Source organism: Uranotaenia lowii, chromosome 2 (assembly GCF_029784155.1).
Source record: "Uranotaenia lowii strain MFRU-FL chromosome 2, ASM2978415v1, whole genome shotgun sequence".
Lineage (NCBI taxonomy): Eukaryota > Metazoa > Arthropoda > Insecta > Diptera > Culicidae > Uranotaenia > Uranotaenia lowii.
Window position 1 is genome coordinate 60,122,754 of NC_073692.1, and position 20,294 is coordinate 60,143,047.

Here is a 20,294-nt window from a genome sequence, read left to right on the forward strand (position 1 = left end):
GGAATCGCATGCCCAAGTCAAGACGTGGCAAAACAAATTCTTCCTCACTGCACTGCACTGCAACTGGCTGTGGGATTCAAGCTTCTTCTTTTCTGGTTTTTGCTGTAAACGAGGCAGCAGCATAAATATGAAAAATTACCACCCATATGCTCCAATGCTTCGCGTCTCCCATCCAACTTTGTCCCCAAGCACCGAAGGAAAATGCATCCATCACATACTCGAGAGTCAACATTTGTTTGTAATTATCCGTAACGACGTCATCCTCCAGTGTTGTTGGTACATGGATGCAACACATTCCAGCCTGGCAGCGTGGTGTAGAGTACTTGATACTTTCTCGATTCATCCCTTTGCCTTCACTAAAAATAATTTTTCAAATTGCAGCTTCCACCTTGAAGACGAGAGAAGGAACTTTTAATTCAAAATTTTCTGAGGGAGTAGCAAAGGGTTAGGTTCGCATAAATTATGTTGGACGCCTCGTTCTCGTAATTTATCAATGGCCCCAAAACCACGGCTTCAGTGTATTTTCAACGGGTTCACTGTTCAGTAAACATGCTGCTGCTGTTTTTTTTTCCTTTTCTCTGGTCGATGTGAGAAAAAAAAACCGATGCTGAAGCAAATTGTTTAGCCGTAGAAAAACAGCAAGAAAGCACACACGAGGCAGAAATATGCAGGGCAAGCAACCTCAAGAAGCACAGGAACACCGAGAGCTCAGCAGACACTTCCCAAAACATTAAACAATTAACAGGAAAGTTATTTAGAGGTTTCTTCTCGTTAGTTCGGTTTCTTCGGGGTTTCTCCTGCTTTTCTTGCCGGTGCACTCTTATCCTCGGTTCTTGCTCGTTGCCACATTTTGGACCACACCGTCTGGTCTTCTGGTCTTGGGACTGCATTTGGGTATGCGCTCTTCGCATGTAGGGATATTTCCAAAGCTAGACCGGGAGAAAAACAGCCAGAAACCAACTGAGCTAAACGTTAAGGTTAATATTTACCAATCGACGATGTTGGTTTTGGGTTTGGTTCGATTTGAAGTGGCCAGCACCTTCTTTCGAGAGATGCAACAGGCAGTCAGCCAGGAAGCCGGAAAAGTAAACAACTCGAAACGTATGTTCGATTTTATATTGGTCATCGTCTAGCTTGAGGCTGTTCAGAATGTAGGTGGGCTTCTAAAATTATCCGAGGCAAGTGGGACCACCCACATTTGGTGCTACAGTTAGACTCAGAGTTTTTCCAACTCTTAGCAGGATTCTGAAGATTCATACGAACAACATTTTCACATATCTCTGACATCCCCGAACAGCCACAATCAAGCAAATATGTTTATGGCACTTTCTGGTCCCTTGTTCCATATCACAATCAGGCAGGCATAATTGCCATTCTGCCAGATCTGACAGAAGCCCCCTTCCATACATAACCTAAAATGATCTCAAAAGCTCATTACTCGTGCTGTTTTCAACAAAACACACGTACCGAACATCCTCTTCTGCCAGTTGCTAAAACCAAAAGACTATAAGAACATCATTTGTACCTACCCAGACATTTCTTGACGACAACAAAACCACGCCACAACAATTCCGGAGAGAAGGTGTATTATAATTCGTGTAGACATCATCAAGGCAATAGCTATAGCTGGAGCTGAGGCATTTCCGGGAGTTTTTCCTACCATCATTGGAGAAGAGAAGGAGGCAAAAAGTAGTCTAGGTTCCGGGAGACTGTCATCCAAACCAACCACAATGATCGGAAGCAGAAGCACAGGAACACAACAACAGCATCCATCCACATCCACACACTTACTTCTGACACGTCTTCTAAACAGAAGGAGGATGCGACGTGAAAAAAAACAACGACAACAACCGTGTCAGGAGCCGTTTTCTTCTCTTCCCTGGGAAGGATGCTGCGCTGCTTTTCCTGTTATATATTTAATTCAAGTCCAACCTGTCATCTCTGCTGCATAGTAGGTTTGACAGGCTGCCACTTGAAAACGTACCTACACGTGGTTATTTCCCACTTGTAAGGGTTTCGGTTACGCGTGCAACGCGCGTGTTGGGTTTTGTAACATTGTTGAACACTTTTCTAGACCAACGTTGAATGTTACAGATGTTTACTAGAATCGTTGCGGGTAAAATGCAAAAATCGATTTTTTTTTTGCGTCAAACCAAGTTGTTTTTATTTTGATAATATCTACACAGAAAAAAAATCTGAATCCTTAACAGCACTGAAATTGAAAACATTTAATCTTACATGACGTAGAACGCGCTTTATTAATGTAAATTTAAAGATTGAAAACAGTTGAATCCTTAACAGCACTGAATTTTAATGACACAAATTTTACTTGACACGGAACACGATAAGTTGATGTAAATTTTCATCACATATGATGTAAATAAAAAGAAGCATCACATATGACGGAATTTTCAGTGCGAATTAAATTTTACACGTCTTAAATATCTTACATGTATTTCAAATTTTACACGTCTACAATAAACGTAAATGAAGCGTTGAAATTGATTCATTTGGTTTATAACCATCGTTTTAATATGTTTCCATTATGGAATTGAATTGATTAGTGTTAAAAAAAATACTCGTATGCTCAAAATTGAGTAAAGCGACATGGTGAAAACTGCGAGTCATTCGACAGTTCAATTTAGCCGAGTATATCTATAGTGTTGTTTTGATAGTTGCCGGACCAGGTCGAAGAAGAAATCGAAGACTGAAGAAATTGCCGAGCGTGCAGTGGAAAAAATTGTGCAGGTTAGTGCGAGTGTTATTGTAGCTATTTTTATTCTTATTGTAACGGATTATCATAATTTTCTAGCCCCATCGACTTCGACTCGCAGTAAATTGCGAAAAATATGCTATGTGCCAGCTTCCATTAAGTCGATTGATGACTTGTCCCTCCGGATCTGCCTAATTGCCCCAGGAACCAACCGCTACGCCAATAACTTCCCCAGACAAGAAGCTTCAACTTGTGCCCCAGACAAGAAGCTGGTTCAGTGAATATTTGGTGCTAGTTATGGCTGCTGTTTTCGCTAATTGTCGAACGCTTCCATCTTCCGGAATAGTCAGGTACAATTCAAGCCTGAATAGCATCGGATTCTTTGAAAAAATTTGTATGCTTAGTGGTAATTTTTTTTCCATTCCTATTTTCAGATTTTCTCCTCACATCGATCGCGAGAAGTTTTCATCGGCGGGCCTATCCAAGCAGCTGAAAAAAGGAAAAAGTATAGCTCGTCCGCGGACATTCAATGATGAACCAGTTTCTAGCTGAAGTGAATCTGCAGGAATTCGTCGTCTTTATCAAACGCATCCAGCGTGAGAGAGAAAACGGAATTGTTGTGGTGGTGAATCCAATCAGTATCATGAAGCTAAATCTGGACAAGGATCTGGGATTGTTTTGCGGTCGGCAAATAGGATGCTATCTTCATGGCAGAGGAAAATTTCCATATAAACTTGTTTCTTCTTTTGCCATGATATCCGTGTTTTAAAATTCCCTCCCGTGTTTTAAAGTTCTTGGGTAAGTTATTTTGTGTTCATGGTATCAAATTTTAATAAAAAAAAATGTTTTTTTTTTATAAAAATCTTATTGTTTTTATTTTAGACATGGAAATCCGCCTTAAGTTGGTTCGCTATTGCGTTCCAAAATTTAATAAAGTAAAAAAAAAATCAACAGGAAAATTTTGCCGAAATTCAGTGATTTTAAAATTTACATCACTTTTATATTACACGTCTCCAAAAGTTAACAGGCCTGTAATATTCAACGCAAACCTAAAATTCCTTTGGTTTTAAAATTTACATCACCTTTATATTACACGCCTGCAAAAGTTTACAGGCGTGTAATATTCAACACGCACTGAAAACTCCGTCATATATGATGCTTCTTTTTATTTACATCATATGTGATGTAATTTCACAGATTTTTTTGGTAGTGTGTATTTCAATTAATTTTTATCTTCAAATTGGAAACCACGATGGCCTGCATCAATTTTGTCACTGTTCACGAAAGGTTATTTCTTGTTTTAGTAAGTATACTAACTAAAACTCTGCTTTAAGCAATACACGTGAAAAAATGTTTAAAAAGTTGGATTGAAGCTGGCAAAAGTACAGTTAACCCATTGTTGGTCGATTCAATTCTGCACAAATGATGAGCGAAAAAGTTATTATTCCCTAAATGCGTTTTCGAAAGATGCATTTTTACGACTCTTTTTCCTAATCCAATTCTTAGATTTTCAAAAAATGTAAAATAAATATCTCTGTTATATTTTTTTTAAGTTTCTTTATAGTGTTCATCTTTCTGGTGAAACAAAAATCGAATGAAAGATGAGACTGTTTTAAATCTGGAGTACAAGATTTATCTTGAAAAGTACAATTTTTTTCATTATTTTTTGATACAGATTCTGTCCGCACAGTCGATAGATGTTAAGGATTTGGCTAAGATAAGTAGGGGAGAATGAGGATACTTGATCCCTGGAAATACTTGATTCCTTCGCTATATCTCGAAACAGGAATGTCTAACAAAATATCAATTGTTCTAGTAGAATGTGCCAAATAGGACAAATACTGTTATCTCAACTAATTTTGAAAATTTTATTTTTCGAGTTATTGAACTAAGTTTGCAAAATTTAACAAAATGTGATTTGAAGATCTATTTGTAGCGCTTTAAAATGCTTCTCTCATGAAAAAATTATAATAAAAATATTAATTCCAATATTTCAATCGCTGAAGTATAATATGAACTTCATAGTATCATATTTTCAAAGCAATAGTCAACTGTCATTTTTTTTTTCAAGAAGTAGTGTTCCAAAATGTAATTTATGGGTAAAATTGATCCCTAGAGACCAAAACGATATATTTTTCTTCTGAATGGAAAAAAATTCTGTGTTTTTGACAAAAAAAAAAATTCTCAAATTCTGTGATTTGAACCTAAAATTCAGTGACGTATTTCTGTTACGCTTTTTTATGAAGTTCATAGAGAAATCATGTCAAACATCACCAAATTGGAAATTTCCTACAGTTTTAATTGGAAAAAAATTATTTACATTAATTGGAAATTTCCTACAGTTTTAATAGAAAAAAAAATCAATTAACATCAACTTGTTTTCATATTTTCATGAATTATCTATAGTCATTGCTGACGAAAATGACAAAAAAAATTATAACTTAGGAAATCTGTACATAATTTAGAAAATCTTTGAGTTCTGGGAAAATTTTAAAAATTCTGTATTCTGCGACACAGATTCTGTGACGAAATTTTGCTCAAATTTCTGAGATAATCTAGATTTTGCTATGATTTCGGCAACCTTGGTTCATGTATCGTCCTAACTTTTTGAGCATATAAACTTGAAAGTTTACGCTGTCAGAAAATGCAAAAGACAGCGAGTTGCTGATTTTTTCCAAAAAGATATGATGAAAATAAGAAAAGGTTATCAATTATCCCCATTCTCCCCTACAGATTGCACCATTTAAAAAACTAAACCATAAAATGCGTTTGGATGAAATTTTTGTTATTTTTGGTACGTTGTGTCACAGAGAACAGACGTACAAGCCCACGGAAATTGTGGAGAAAATTCCAACGCCCTTCTTGAACGAATTCCTGTTTTTCGGCTGGCCCACCAGATGTCTCCAAACACAACAAAGAGAACTGTAAAAACAAACTGAAAAAAAATTACAAAATTTAATTCAGTTTTAAACATGTCGTATGAGCTACTTGAGATGTTAGAAATCGTTGTTGGAGTTTCGTATTACATTCGTCACGTTGGGTAAAAAATGTTTCCTAAAATTTATGCGCAATTTTCTTCAAACTTGCAATAAGTACTTAATTTAAACAACCGGATGCAAATGAGATACGTGAATGAAACCAGCTTTGGAATGCCAAGAATCAGTACTACTGGGAGAGAATGATCGTCAAAAATGTTCTTATTTGACTGGACATAGTCGATGCTTCTTCTGTCTACGATAACCGTTGAAGAAATACAAAAAACTTGATCCAAAACTTGTATGTTATTCTCTGCCGCAGTAATACTAAAAGAAAAAAAGTAGAAATTTTCCAAGGTAAAAGTAACATTAATTGCATTTATTAAGCAATAAATTAAAGCGGTTTGTTTTAGTGAGATATTGATCAATTTATTCATTATTTCATATACGGTTACGCCGTTTCGAAAACTGAACGCTTTAAAAGTTGATTTGTAACTTTTGAACGGCACAACAGACGGCACTGTTTCCAGTCAATTTTTAACGTATTTTTCTGATGATAGCTTTTAAATTTTTACACACTTTTCTGAAGATTTTTTGTTCGAGCTTGTACGTCTGTTCTCTGTGGTTGTGTGGTGAGAGTTATCCTTAATTTTGATCCTTTTTACACTGAGGAGAATGACTGAAACACTAGGGCGCTCTTGATTAGAATTCCCTTTCTCCCACTCATATGCGAATGCTCTCACACATGCCATCCGAGTCACATACAGGTCGTGTATACTCGGATAACAAGTAGAGCACGATCAGCGAAAGAGGATTACACTCGGAAGCCGAACTGATATAACAGTGTTGTTTTCTCCCAAATTTTTGTTGTTTGAGAGAAGCCACCCAACCATAAATATAAAACAACAAAAGTTACTTTTTCTCGAGGGTGTGACATATTTGAGAGCTGACTTCAATTAACTATCGGCATGAAATACAAAATTCAAGAGTGTCCTTAGATAGTTACTCGACTTAAAAATGTTTTCACTTTATTGTAAAATTATGAAATAAAAACTGTCAAATCCAAATTCTGGATTGAATATAGGATAATACATAGTGAAGAGTGGGATAACGTAGGTCATGGGGATACGTGGGCCACTCTAAATATCTCAGTTGTGTGTTGAGATAAAAATCTCAATCCAACTGTCATCGTCGTCGCTTTGCGTAAGCATGTTTTTCTATATGTTGTAGACTTATGTACGTATCATATGCTTCTTTTATTTAATTAGCCTGAAAAATGTACTTACATAATTAATCAAGCCCCCAAAAATTGCATCCGTGAGAGGCCTGAAGTACATAACAAAAATATGCTCATACGCTTATGATCTTAGTTTTGTCATGATCTTTCACGTGGAAAGTGAATTTTTGATGAAACATCAATAAGTCACACAAACGTTACCAATTTGCAAATCATAGCTTATGGGGAATCATGGGCCACATTTTGTGGGGTATTTTGGGCCACCTGGGCCACCAAATGATTGTGACTGTTGAGTCTCTTGGTCCGTCAAACTCAATTGACTGTTTCTTATACGCCAGTCACTTCGTCACTCAACCCCCAGTCGTTTGAAGCTAAAAAAATGTCATAGTCAAGCATTCACCAATCGCATTCGAACGAGTCGTCGACCGAACCGAAGACGAAAAAGAAACGCATTTATCATTATTGTTACCTCTGCCAGCAAGCCGAAGACGAAAAAACGCATTTTTTATTATTGTTGCTCCTGCCAGCAAGTCCGTTTTCAGTTTTTTATTGCTATTGTTGCTCTCCAGCAAGTTGCCAGCAAGTCGTCCAATTAGTTGTACCTGCCGTCAGCAGCCGATCGAAGTGTGAAGAGATTTGCCAGTCACTCTCAGGAGAAATTTGACCATGTGTAGGAGCTTCGCCAGTCGCATGACCTAGGTTGCCAGGTGTTTTTTTGTAAATTCTGGAAGTTGGCAATAAAAAAGCTTGGATTTGTCTGGATAGTTGAAAAGGCTCACATGGAGGAATGACTGTATGGGGAAAAGTTGTTTTTTCCTTCAAAACTCACCACCATACTCTCGCGAAAAGCACTTATACACCCACTCATGATTGCCACTAATAAAAGCTTTCATTCATAGCACCAACACAACCAGCGGCGAGCGGGCACGAATTCTATGTGAACGAAAGCTTGAACAATCGAAAGCTGAGACCCATTCACAGTAAATTCAGTGTTGCCGTTATGAGCTTTTGGATTTCAATAGTTTTTTTTATTAAAACGTTGAGCTTATAGAAATTTCTGTACAAATCTGGATAATTTATGAAAAATCTGGACCAGACAACATAAGGTCTGTATTTCTGGATGAAACATAAAAATCTGGAAAATTCCAGAAAAATCTGGAAGGTTGGCAACGCTGTGCATGACGGAGAAATGTTGTTATTGTCGTACTTTATCCGTCATGCGAGTAGTGAGGATCCGTCAATTGAGTACGGTCGTTTGATGAAACAAAACTAGTCGGGTCAAGCGTGACGGGCGTGTTTTACCAACCCTGTTCAGAACATAAAATGCGTTTTTCCTACCTGCAAAGTTTTCTTATACCAAATAAAGAGTTGTGAAAAATATTTGGTCCATTTTTTCCAAGCGATAGAGACGATTATAAATCCTATACATGGATTTTTTCCGAAACGTTCGTGAGTCAGGAATTAGGAACTATTCGATTGTATACAACTCTTTTTATATTTCTTCTTCTGAAATCGTTTTAAAATAACTAAATGAGTTATGAAATTTCAGTTTTGGGTCAACTCATAAACTTTGCACGTTATCTAGTAAATTTAGGTTTGGTGGCCCACGTTCTCCCACAGTTTTTCAAATTAAAAAAAAAACTTTCATAAAAACAGCCAGAACTCGGGTAATTAATGTATTTAAAAAATTAAAAGTCTAATGATATCTTGAAAATAAAGAAAATCTTTCCATTTATTTTTTAATTTTTATTTTTTTATAATAAAGATCCCTACATATATTCAAAATAATGCTGTAACTCTTTACTGATTGTTTTTTTTTTAAATGGTATCCATCATATGTTTCGATGTTATTTTTCAAAAATACAATAAAAAACTTTTTTAACTTCTGGTCTCTTTTGAAATCTGAGTTTCTTAAAGAGTTTTCTGGTTGAACTACTGTCTGATGAAATGTCATGATTTTTATATAATTATTACTTTTTTTCGGGGTTTCTTTTGTTGGTTTTGCTTGGTGATGTTTTTATTAAAAAAAAATCGCTATTTTGACGTTTCAGTATACTTTTATTCAACCCTCCTCAGAAAAAAAGAAATTGTTTCACCTGCTAGGGTTGTCTATATGCAAAGTTCAGTTAGAGCTTAGAGACGACCCTAGCAGGTGGAAAAATTGCTCTTTTCTCTAAGGAAGGTCGAATAAAAGAAGACTGAATCGGTACAAAAACAATTATTTTTTCCAAAAATTATTGATCAAAATCAGCTATAAAAAACCCCGAAAAATTATATCCAGCGGCGATTTTAATGGCCGTAAACAATTATTACTTTTTTAGTTTTGAAAGAACATATAAAATGCTTTACACAAGGATTAAATATTGATTTCCAAGGGATCAACATTTGAAAATTCATAAAATTATTACTCATTATATCATCGTATCAGCGCACTACCAATTTTATGCTATTTATATTTTGGATTTTAAAGAAATAAATAAAAAAATTGTTGAACAAAAACTAAATGTTCTATTTATGAATTTCGGAAACAACCTTTTTGTAACGCTATCTTTCATTTGAAATGAATAACATTGTCGTTTTTCGGGATTCTGAGCTTAATTTTGGATCACAACTTTAAAATGCGTTTTCTGGCTTTTAGAAGCCGTTTTTCGGGATTCTGAGCTTAATTTGGGATCACAACTTTAAAATGCGTTTTCTGGCCTTTAAAAGCCGTTTTTCGGGATTTTGAGCTTAATTTGGAATCACAACTGTCAAATGCGTTTTCTGGGATATAGAAGCCGTTTTTCGGGATCCACTCTCAAGACAAAATGCCTTTGAAATCTCTAAAAGGAAAAAAAAATAATTAATTTTTTTTTCGTAAAAATTGTGAAATTTCCGAATTTGAAAAATTGTCAATATTAACAAAAATGTCAAAATTGTCGAAATTGTCAAAATTGTCAAAATTGTCAAAATTGTCAAAATTGTAAAAATTGTCAAAAGTGTCAAAATTGTCAAAATTGTCAAAATTGTCAAAATTGTCAAAATTGTCAAAATTGTTAAAATTGTCAAAATTTTCAAAATTGTCAAAATATTCAAAATTGACAAAACTGTCAAAATTGTCAAAATTGTCAAAATTGTCAAAATTGTCAAAATTGTCAAAATTGTCAAAATTGTCAAAAATGTCAAAAATGTCAAAAATGTCAAAATTGTCAACATTGTCAAAATTGTCAAAATTGTCAAAATTGTCAAAATTGTCAAAATTGTCAAAATTGTCAAAATTGTCAAAATTGTCAAAATTGTTAAAATTATAAAATTGTCAAAAATGTCAAAGTTGTCAAAATTGTCAAAATTGTCAAAGTTGTCAAAATTGTCAAAATTGTCAAAATTGTCAAAATTGTCAAAATTATCAAAAGTCCCCAATTCGGACAATTTTTCTAATGTTTTCGATTCAAGTTTTCCTTGTGGGTTACACGTGTTCCATTAAAGCCCAATCAATCACATTCCGGCAAACTATTCCAAAACCGCAAATATTTACCGGCTCTGGGACCAATTTCTCTCAGCTGATGGCAAAACAAACCGGAAGATTTTCGCCATTTTCGTCATCATTCTTTGGGGCTCGAAGACAAGAAAAAAGAAAGGCTAATTCAAGTGGGGTAATTTTGATAAAAGCTTTTTCCGACCACCATCCTTCTTCTTCCTTCTTGCGGGGTATGTCTGAATATTGTCAATATAGAGGCTGATTCACATCTCTTCCCCGGATTCGGAAGATAGAGGTACCTTTCCCGATATGGGTTGGCCGCCATTCCTGGAGAGGTGGTTGGTTCGGTTTGGCCTAGACTAGGACCAGGAACTGGCACCGTTTGTCCCGAAACCTGCTAAAACACTGACTGGAGCACTATTCCACATACATAACTGGGATAGCAAACAATGGTGACATTTTTTTTTCTCTCTCGTCTATCCCTCTTGTCTTTGCCGGGGTTTGCTCTCTTTCCATAATTTCTATCTGAGTGACAACTGGGGCAAAATGTTGGGAAAATGAATGGCAACGATGATGTCGGAAAAAGGGTCGTTGGGCTAGAAATGGGTCGACTCATAACCGTTTGTGCAAATATTCGCAAATCGGCACCAGTCTTCGTCTTAATAAAATGCCTAGCCCACAAGTGTATGTGAATGACTGTTTGTGGAGGCTCTCTTCTGCTCATATATGTATGTTTTCATATACGGTGCCATAAATCAAAGTTCCTTTTTGGGGCCTCAAGACGAAGGCGTGCGTCGTCGTCGCACTTCTGTGAAGGAATCGCGATGTTTACTGACATGTCCCAACCATTATAATAATTATCGTGTTCATCAACATCATTCATGACGAGCAGAGTGATTTAAATTTAGAATTGAATGGATGGCAATGAAGGTTTGGTGAAGGTTTTTTTTTAGATTGCTAAAGGTTCTAGAAAATTTAAACATTTACTAAATTCAAAATTAAACAAATATAACTTAGATAGATCTTTTGAAAAAAAAGTGACAAATTATAAATTTGACAGGAAGAACAATTTCGTCAATTTTGACAATTTTGACAATTTTGACAATTTTGACAATTTTGACAATTTTGACAATTTTGACAATTTTGACAATTTTGACAATTTTGACAATTTTGACAATTTTGACATTTTTGGCAATTGTGAAAATTTTTACAACATTGACAACTTTACAATTTTAACAATTTAACAATTTTGTTTAAATTAAGTACAGTTTTGATTTAAGTAGTTCTGAATATGTTCATCACTATGTGTTGATGTTATTTTTTGTTGTCGTAAACTATCCGATGGTGGTCGAGCATGAAATTTAACAACATCTCATCAGAGGGTCTCTTGTTATGCGGAAGAGCATGGCAGTAGGTACTTATTGCCATTATGGTTGGATTTTTTTTATTTATTGCGATTTCACAACACTGGAAAGGCCCAGCCGGAGTACTAAAAAGGGCTGCAAATTTGAGACCATTTTCGAGTGGAAAAGTAGTTCCATGCCAGGCGGCTGATTGCGGTTGTCCAGCCAGTCTTCCATCTTCGTCCAGTTGTTCCGATACCCACATCACGATGGGTCAGGAATCTGCGAGACTTCTGTGTTCTGGTGGGGTTTCCGAGAGCAGCGCGCGGGGGATCATAAATTCAATCGGTAATGAAGGCATGCCGCAAGTTAATAAAGGCATGAAAGCATACGAAAAGTAAACAGAAATTATGGAATTTTATGATGACCGAGAGTCGGATGGACGAACGTCCACAGGCGAGTCCCCGGAACTTAGCGATAGCAGGAGAAATGCTGTGCGCGGGATGCTAATTATTGAGTGCGTCTCGTCCGGCCGATTCTTGGAGCCAAAACAAGATGGGCTTCAATCATCGGAAACAATGGATAATGGGCTTGGGAGATGATTGACGATGGTCACGATTCCGTTGTTGCATGCACGAAAGGAGATCTTGCTGAAAATTGCCCCAAGCCCCTAGAGGAAGAAGATGATTGAAGATGACTTCCCGATAAGAAATATACCCGGTCCAGTCAGTGTGCGCAGTCAGACAGAAGAAGGTTGCCCCACAAGGCGAAAAACTGATCGATTTGCGATTTTCGCTACAAGATGGAAGCGAAAAACTAACAATCCATTGCCGTTGGGTTTGCTGGGCAAAATCCCAAATTTGCATCCCACCAAATCGGTCCGAAAGTTCATGTACTTACAAAGTAGGAAAAAAATCCACCCATCATCTGACAGGTCGCGACTTGGTGGACGTCTGCGCGTCGTCAGGGAATTTGTCTGGCACCTTGCCCGATTCCAAACCTTTTTAAACCCAGGACACGTTGTCTTACCTTTTCGTTAGAGCTCATCTTTTTTGCACCTCTTCCTCGGAGCAACAAAATCCAAACGGAGACGTCCTGCTGAGTGATTTATGAATAACTGCAGCAGCAGACGACGTCGACGTTTGGCTTGTTATCTTGTTACCTTCCCGCGTTGACTTTCGAACATTTCGACGACGAACATGGGTTTCGAGGAATTTCCCACCGAGTCAGCGAAACAAGAGGAAATTTGTTACTTTATCCAACGGATTCAGCCACTTGCAAGTAGAGGATGCTATTTCTTGAGACATGTTTCGGTGGCTTTCCAGTGCGGTTAATAAACTTAAGGCACTCGATGGCACTTGCAAGTTGTCTTTAACATTTCTGGTACCTCCATTTTTTAAATTGCCTTATACCTTTTCGACGACTATGGAAGTCGAAGGTTAACTTTTTCAAAATTTATTTAAAAATACTTTCCATTTGAAAAAAAAACTTATTTTCATCACAGGCTTTCCGCAAACTCGACATGCCGATAAATCGTTCTTTTTCAGAATGACTTTCTTCCTGGTTGTACTATTTGACAACCAAACAAATTCAAAAGTTTGAATTGTAATGGTTAACAAAATCCTCGATCAAATGATGTTTGTATAGTGATTAAGCAACTGTAGTACTGCATACCTCTGATTTATTTCTACAAATATTATCATTTCGAAGGTCGAAGGTGGTTTAAGAGATAAGGTTATTATTTACTATTCTGGTTTATGATACACAGTCAACAAATCCGTCAAAATGCTTAAAAAGCAGGTAAAATAAACATGACTGTGTCAAATTCATCTGGTGCCGTGGTCGACTAAAGTCTGCTTCATTTAATATTGGAACAAATTCTTTTGCTCATTGTGGCGCTCCTAGTGGACGAATTTGGAAACTTTTTTCACCCACGTGTCGGGAAATTCATTATCTTTCACCATGTATTTATGTCATAACACCAAACGATAGCGTTTTGTAAACAACCGCCATGGAAGCCGAACGGAGAGATCAAATTGTGCACAGTTTTCTTGAAAATCCATTGTTGTCGGCATCGAAGTTGGCTAAACAGCTTAAAATGCCCAGAAATACCATATGGCGTGTTATCAAGCAGTACAAGGAAACATTGACGACGGCTCGGAAGCCGCATTCGAAGCGTCGGAGTGGAACTGTCGACTGGAAACTGCGTGGGAAAGTCATCAAGGCCGTCAAGAGGAATCCCAATCTTTCAGACCGCGATTTGGCCAATAAGTTCCAGGCCGCTCACAGTACGGTGCGACGAATTCGTCTCCAGGAAGGAATGAGGTCATTCCGAGCCAGCAAACAGCCAAATCGGACGCTGAAGCAGAATAATGTGGCCAGAATCCGTGCTCGAAAGCTGTACGACCAAGTGCTGACCAAGTTCGACGGATGTAAAGTCTGCTTCATTTAATATTGGAACACAAACAATTGCTTGTAGTTCAGTCATTTATTAACGAATTCATAATTTGTTTTTCATACAAATGTAGCATTTTCTTTACTCTTTCATAAAAAAAAATAAAAAAAAATATTCATTGCTGTTTCGAAGAAATTCTCGTACTCGTACTCGTAAGAAAACTGTGCACAATTTGATCTCTCCGTTCGGCTTCCATGGCGGTTGTTTACAAAATGCTATCGTTTGGTGTTATGACATAAATACATGGTGAAAGGTAATGAATTTCCCGACACGTGGGTGAAAAAAGTTTCCAAATCCGTCCACTAGGAGCGCCACAATGAGCAAAAGAATTTGTTCCAATATTAAATGAAGCAGACTTTAGATTGGTTCTTTGTTTGTTTTTCCATGTTCTTTAAGGTTCCTGTTTGAGGTTCTTGGTTTTATGTTCTCAATTGATCGAAGAAATGAGATGCAGTTTTAACGGTGTAATAATTTTCGGATCTGATCTTTACCACTGATACAGATAGCATCAGGAGTTTATTTATTCATCGTATTTAGGGTTATCAAATTACGATACATAAATATAATTTTTGAACTTTAAATCACGAAACTGTTTTGGAAACGATTTGAAGAACTTCTAAGTATAAATATTTAAGAGCCTCTGCTCTGCCTTAAAAAAATGCTTGAAGAAAACCAAACAACCCAATATGGAGTAAATTTAGAATGAAGAGGAACTCTCATTTCGCCTTCCAATATCAACCTGTCCTCTCCACTCGCTTGAAATTTTTTCCGATATGTTCAGGCTATCCTCTAAATTCGCCTTTTCAATTTCAAGCTGTCCTCTCAACTCGTTCGAAATTTTTATCGATATGTTCAGGCTGTCCTTCACCGGCTTGAAATTTTCTACCGATATGTTCAGGCTACCCTCGCTTTTTCAATTTCGAGCTGTCCTCTCAACTTACTTGAACATTTTATCGATATATTCAGGCTGTCCTCTCAACTCTCTTGAGATTTTTATCGATATGTTCAGGCTCTCTCAACTTGCCTTTTCAACTTCAAGCTCTCCTCTTAACTTACTTGAAAATTTTATCGATATATTCAGACTGTCCTCTCAACTCGCTTGAAATTTCAATTTCAAGCTGTCCTCTCAACTCGCTCTAGGTGCTTATCTATATGTTCAGGTAGTCTTTTAAAATCGCCTTCCAATTTCAAGCTGTCCTCACAACCCGCTTGAAATTGTGAACATGGTTAAGCTGTCTTAACTACTCGCTCAACTTTTTTTTTATTATTTCAACAAAGCTTGAATTCAGATGAATATATTTTTTCCATTCTGGAATCATTTCATAACTCCCTCATTTGCTTTTTTCATTAATTTAAGCAATTGACATTTCACATAATTTTCTATTCCACCACATTTTTTTCGTACTTAGTAATTAAAAAACTGCCTGATTTTCAAGTAAGTTTGATGAAAATTATTTCAGCGTGAATCGTTTATCACATTTGTTTACCTTTCATGGTTCTGTTTATTTTAAAAGATTATCTCGTTTTTCGAGCCTTACGAGAACTCTCCTGCCACGGTCGCCAAATGTGCAGGCTGTCCGCAGGTTGAGTGCTGAAGCTCGGAAGCCGCACTGGAGAGCACCCGGATCACAAGCTGTCGGGGGAACGACACACACACTGCAGACTCGCTCGTCTTCTTGCATATTTTAAATTTGAAAACATATACCTAGTACATTTTTTTTTTCAGAATAACATGAAAAATAAGCTTGTAGATGCCGTGTACTATCAGTTTTTTCATACCTGCTTTTCTAGTTCCTTGAGTTAATGTTTGTTTTGAGAGGGTTCTTGACCTTTTTTTGAAACTTACGGTTTTCGGAACTGTTTGAGATGAAATCCTTTATTCCGGCAGAGCAAGTCTGCTGCTCCGTCGGCGAAACCAAAACAGTTTGTTTTGGTTCTCCGTTTGTTTTTAATCAATTTGCTGTTGAGAATAATACACGCTCATTTTTATCTAGTCATTTATGGTTACAGAATAACCGTTTTCTGGTTTTTGCTGCAAAACTATAAATATGGTTATTTTTTAAGATTTTTTCTTCTCGAAATTTCAACCATTTTGATAGTTTTCGTGTATTAACCACAAAATGGTTTAAAAACTTTTATTCGCCATTTTGGAATTAACGCGTATAGAGCAAACCGAACGCGTTTAGTAAAAATTTCATTTTTTCCGCACGAGTAGAATGTTTGATAGTAATGTCTGTGGTACCTAAATCTGTTTCTGTTATTTGGATGGTGCTGGAGCTGGTCGGTCTGCCCGCCTCTGCTGGAATTGCGGTCAATATAGCTGTCTCAGGAAACTCCCGGTACATTCAGTACTAGAAGCAGCAAAATTGGACTGGTAACTTTTCTTTTATTCGTTTTTTTCTATATTTCATTTACATAACTATTGGTGTTTTCAGCCTGTAAATTTATATTTGCCAGTTTTTGTTAAATTTTGGCCCCATCCGTCGGTGAAAATGAGGAAATAAAACAGTTCGAAAAGCTCTCGTTGGAAGGAATCAGCATCATGGCAGAGCTAAAGGTCCACATCAAGCGGGAAACGAACAAGACCGCCTGGAAGCCGCTGCCCGAGAATCGGAAAACAAAGTTCTGGTCCATCAGGGTCGGCTGGTTCTGGGTTCCGGCACCGGGGCAAGTATATCGCAAAGAAGGAGGCGATGCTTATCATCTGGGACTTGCCTTGGTACGGACTGTTCAAGGCAGAAAATGAAGCCACTTGTGCCTTGCTAGTGCTTCCGGTGGCCTGCCCCCAGCTATGGCAACGATTCTTCAAGAGTCGCTTCCTGACAATGTTGAGCCAGCAGGCCCAGTGGCCATTTGGGAGATGCGCAAATATTCGCACAGCGATCACGGCACCGAGCAGCATCTGAACGTGTCTTCAAAACATCTTCCTGCTTTTCCGTGCCCAGCGTAGCTTCTAAATCTAACATCCAAAAAAATAATAAATAAATGAAAAGATGTGAAAAACACAAAGTTGTTTAAATTTGATTTATTTTTTTCGAAAACATTCCAGTTTGCACTATTTCTAGGTTAACATTCTCCCTCATTTTGCATTACGATTTAAAAACAACCATTTTATAACTTCTCCTCCAGAATCCCATTCGGTTGAAAAATAACCATATTCGAACTTCTCCCCTAGAAGTCATTTTATGACTTCTCAAGGAGAACTCATAAAATGACATTTCCCGGGAAAAGGTCAAAAATGGTTATTTTTGCATCATAAATGGTTTAATAGTTTCTAGCGTGTAGCGTTGAAGATTTTTGGTAACATGTGATGACGATAAATAAACGCGTTACTTTTTTTTTTTTTTTTGTTCTTTTTTCTCAGGGATTTTTAAACGCGTTACAAATGTTGACATCAACACACTGCCGTTACTTTTTTTTTTGTTTCGATTATTGTCGTTTTACCATCTTTATGGCATTCGCGACTTTATCAACCTTGCAGTTGGCGGATCGTTATTGAAGAACTTACCGGTACAACTGTGTTCGATGTTTACTCTTGGGCTCGAACTCGCGGACATCGGCTCAGGAGACAACAGACTTGCCAACTGAGCTATATCACAAGCCCCATCGCTACACTGCAGTTACAGTACAGTGTTGGCAAAGGGAAATGAGTAGACGCATGGATAATCAGTTTTTGTTTCATATGTTCCTCAATCATTCCATTCGAATCCTTTGGGTCAATCCCATTTCCAATATGCGCACTTGTCAGATTCCTCATGGCACAATCGGCACCTTTTCCGGCTTCTTTCCAATTACTTCGGTATACTCTGAATGTCCGAGACAGCCCCAATGCAAGTGAGTAAATAAAAAAATTCCTGCATGCATTTCCTAAAGCAATAACGAATGGAGTGTCAAACTGGTCACACTTCTTCTTTGGGGGTTTCCCTGGTGTGCAGAATATAGCATCTCTTGCCATGTTTGTGGTCCGAGTCCGGAATGAATCAACGGAATTGCATTTCTCTTGGCTTATCAAGGGTTTCTCCTTGGGCCGGAAGAACTCTTGCAATGCAATCATCTGAGAAGAGGTTTTTTCCCTTTTTTTTTTTAAATTCCCTAGTAGCGCACCACTTCTTCGGGGCTTCCAATGCTATTGGCCAACACCTGACTTTTTAATCGCTGGGAAAACTTAGACTTGCCGGTGCCGAACATCCTGGCGGATTTCCCAGGAGGTGATTGATTGAAATGTTTGAGTTTCGGTTGCGGCAAATCCTTCGCCCATTCAATCCCGCACATGTGTGCTTCCCGGGACTTTTTCTTTGCTCGATAGGAACGGTAAACTTTTTTCATACACACAGAGCAACTTCTCGAAAGTTGTTCAACTAGCAATGAGACTCCTCACACTCCCAGCTCATCAGGGAAGTTGTTTTTCCAGAGTTGCTGATATTTTTTTACTATTTTTCACGAATTGCTTTGAGCGCTCAATAAACTTAGTACTGACTTTTTTGGATTAACTCTCAAGGTTTGAGAAGCTAACAAAATAGTTTTTCAATTCAAACATGAGAAAATAAAGGTCTCATCCATACTTAAAATACAATTTTCATTTACTTTCTTCATCTGGATTCTGCTGTTTGGTTCTTGCACGTAATTTACGGCGAATCCCCTGGATTGAATCTACCTGATCAGTGCAAAGCCGGCAGCAGGTGCAATTCCCGATGGGAGCCAAACTTTGCTCCCAATGATTTTCGCTCAGCTGCGATGGCACTCTTTCGACTCCAGAGCCAAAGTTTTTCCTTGCAACCGCAATGAACACACACTGCCTAACTTTAGGAGCAAAAGATGAAAAATTGCACAATGATAGACGACGTGGATGAAGATGAGAGTCCCCAAACGGTGCACACCTATGCGATTTTTTCCATGGAAAGTACTCCCTCGCTTGTGGGGATCCAGCAAATGATCCAATCAACGAAAAATGTAGGACAATCGAGCTCGGCTAAAGATGTTCATTAGAGATCATTGGGTAATTGGATAAAGAATGCTGTCTACGGTGCTCCCCTAGTCATTTGTAAGGGGGAAAAATTGCTTCGGGAAAAAAGCTTTTTCATTGCTAGAAATTACTGACGGAAGGAAGAAAGAAAGGAAGCTGTCTTGGTCCTGGTTATAGAACTTCTGTAATAAACTTCTGCCGCCAGGAATTTCGGAAAGAAGCTCACACAGGGAAAGCCTCTAAAGTTCGTTAAGAAACTCCTGGAAAGCTATACATCGAGCGAGAATCCGAAAATGGCATTAGGGTTCTTACATGTGTGTGTTATTATCCTTCCTTCTGAAGCTTTTCTTTTGTATTATTATCTCGTATCAAGTGCTTCACAATGAGGATTCATTTGATGGAATTTGTCTGACGGGGTTATGCGTGCTATAAATTTCGTGTGACAAGCATCCATTGGGATTATTGTCAAGTGAAGTTAGCATCAATGTTTGACAAGGTAGACATTTGATGGTTTTAAAAACCTTAAGGAAAAATTTTCAAAAACAAATATACTGACAAAAATTGCAAAAATGACAAAAATGACAAAAATGACAAAAATGACAAAAATGACAAAAATGACAAAAATGACAAAAATGACAAAAATGACAAAAATGACAAAAATGACAAAAATGACAAAAATGACAAAAATGACAAAAATGACAAAAATGACAAAAATGACAAAAATGACAAAAATGACAAAAATGACAAAAATGACAAAAATGACAAAAATGACAAAAATGACAAAAATGACAAAAATGACAAAAATGACAAAAATGACAAAAATGACAAAAATGACAAAAATGACAAAAATGACAAAAATGACAAAAATGACAAAAATGACAAAAATGACAAAAATGACAAAAATGACAAAAATGACAAAAATGACAAAAATGACAAAAATGACAAAAATGACAAAAATGACAAAAATGACAAAAATGACAAAAATGACAAAAATGACAAAAATGACAAAAATGACAAAAATGACAAAAATGACAAAAATGACAAAAATGACAAAAATGACAAAAATGACAAAAATGACAAAAATGACAAAAATGGCAAAAATGACAAAAATGACAAAAATGACAAAAATGACAAAAATGACAAAAATGACA